Raw genomic sequence first — 2,222 nt, 5'->3', positions numbered from 1 at the left:
ACCAATGATTAGGATGTAAGTGACCAATGATTAGGATGTAAGTGACCAATGATTAGAATGTCAATGACTTTAATAAACAGGGAACTATCCTGGATTACAATCAAGTGATCAGCAGTGGCAACACATGCTGCAAGTTGTTAGGTGGCACCGATGTCAGTTCCTGGAAGTGAAGAAAGTCATGACCAAATGCCACTCTTCATGACTGTTTGTTCTCACCAAATATGTGAACAATGACATTTGTTTTATTTGTGTCTTGTAAGCCCATGCATTAGCTTCTTTCTTTCAGGTTCATGGTGCCCACAGCAATCACTGGTCACAAGTCCATCATAGGGCCACATAGATGCGGACAATTTAGAGTCACCAATGTTTTTTTTTGGGAGGAAGCCAAAGTAACTGGAGAAAACCCACACACGCAAGGAGAGAACAAGCAAACTCCACCCAGTAGGGTTCCCGGGCTGGGATTCGATCCGGTGACCTTCTTGCTGAGAGGCATCTGCTCTACCAACTGAGCCACTATGCTGCCACTTTGTTTCACTTTGTATTTCGTATCTAAACAAGCATGTTGGCATGCACAAATGAGCTCAACCATTTTAATTTTCACCCCACATGCGGCAGTCGTTAGAAAAGTTGTATCGACACAAAATTTGGTCCAAAGGATTTTCTTTGCAAAGGGAACAATTTTGTCAGGAAGCACCTTAAAAAGTCACATTTTTATTTTTGGCATACTGTAGAGGACCACCCACTGATCCGATTTTTTCGGGGACATTTTCTGATGTTCATGGTCCTTAGGTCCACCGAGCATACATTCTTTGTACTTTAAGACCTAACCGTTGTTTTTAATTTTCCTGAAGGAATCTTCCCAAAGAATTGTTAAAGTTCTAATTTAATATGATGATGAATTTCAGTAAATGTATACATAATCAGTAATCTAACAAAATAAATAAATAAATTTTAAAAATGAGGCAGAAAATAAACTGCTGGAAATCATGACCACTTCTCTATGCTGCTGGACACCACAGACACGGTCATTTTGAGAAATTAATCCAACGCAGATTTAGTGAGGTCTATTCATTTATTTTGATTTTATTTGACAATTTACAATCACTAAAATMATATTTCTTACAGCTTAAATCAGTTGTCCTTAATGTTGTTTGATTTCAGAATGACGTGAACTTGAAGATGAATTTTGACATAAAATTCAGGTATGAAAATATCCTGAAATAGATTAAATTAATTTTGGGTAACTTGTTTTGAATACTCTGAGAGAAACAAGTTGAATCTCAGTTATTTAACTGCTGCAAAGAAGCTCAGGGTCTTCCAGTTTGATAAAAAAATTCTAGATGTTATTACTGAGAATAAATATTTTGTTATATGATTTAGTAATGTCCTTGATATAAAGAAGGTAATAGAATTGTAAATTTGAAAATGTATTATTTACAGTGTTTGCATGCAGATGGCACAAATTTTATTTCTCGTAAATTCAAGACAAATAAACCCTTTATAATAAATATGTTTAAAGACAAAACACATAGTTGGGGGTCACATTTTAGCCTTTATTTGAACTTTTTGTATACAGATTAGATTCTTTCTTGGTTGTATGTAAGTCAGGATATGTGTCTGTTTGGGACTCTGTAGTTGCATGTAGGAAAATTGTGTAATGTTTTTCTTTTTTAAAAGGCYTTTCTAATACACTCTTATACACTGAACAAACCACAATAACAGCATAACAAGATGTAAATACAAAGATGTCAGGACCCCACAGTTTACTTTTAGCACCATCATTAGCAACTTTGTCTAGTGAGACTCTGTGTTTGTAAAAAAAANCACACACACACACACACACACACACACACACACACACACACACACACAAACAAGATATTTCACATGCAATTAAATTATTGTGCATCACTGAGTCAAATTACAAAGAACATTTCTTGAGTTAATAAAAATGTAAATATGTATATGTCACTCAACAGTGCTGCGTTTCTTTAAGCTGCCCGCACTTTAGCCCTCACTGTCACTGAACTTTGAAACTATTAACCCTTATAAACCATTAAAACATTTTTACGACACTTTTAGAACYAAAAGTAACAACGGATAATAAACCAAATAGATTTATCCAGCCACAAATGCAACAGCAGACAACAGAATGAATGAATGAATGAAAAATACATTTAATTACCCTTTAGAAGCACTTCTGTCTTTCTAAAGCTTCGTCT

General features: G+C 35.0%; 1 protein-coding gene across 1 annotated transcript in view; it reads right to left on the bottom strand.

Moving 5' to 3' along the window:
• Positions 1-2,222, bottom strand: part of zgc:162816 (D-threo-3-hydroxyaspartate dehydratase) — an 8,176-nt gene extending 5,954 nt beyond the window's left edge. Inside the window, exon 1 of the mRNA XM_014008977.1 lies at positions 2,186-2,222. The gene's annotated coding sequence lies outside the window, so the exon portion shown is untranslated. The remainder of the gene's footprint in view (positions 1-2,185) is intronic.

The sequence above is a fragment of the Austrofundulus limnaeus genome, unplaced genomic scaffold, assembly GCF_001266775.1.
Source record: "Austrofundulus limnaeus strain Quisiro unplaced genomic scaffold, Austrofundulus_limnaeus-1.0 Scaffold54, whole genome shotgun sequence".
Classification (NCBI taxonomy): Eukaryota; Metazoa; Chordata; class Actinopteri; order Cyprinodontiformes; family Rivulidae; genus Austrofundulus; species Austrofundulus limnaeus.
This window is presented reverse-complemented; position numbering and strand designations above follow the sequence as displayed.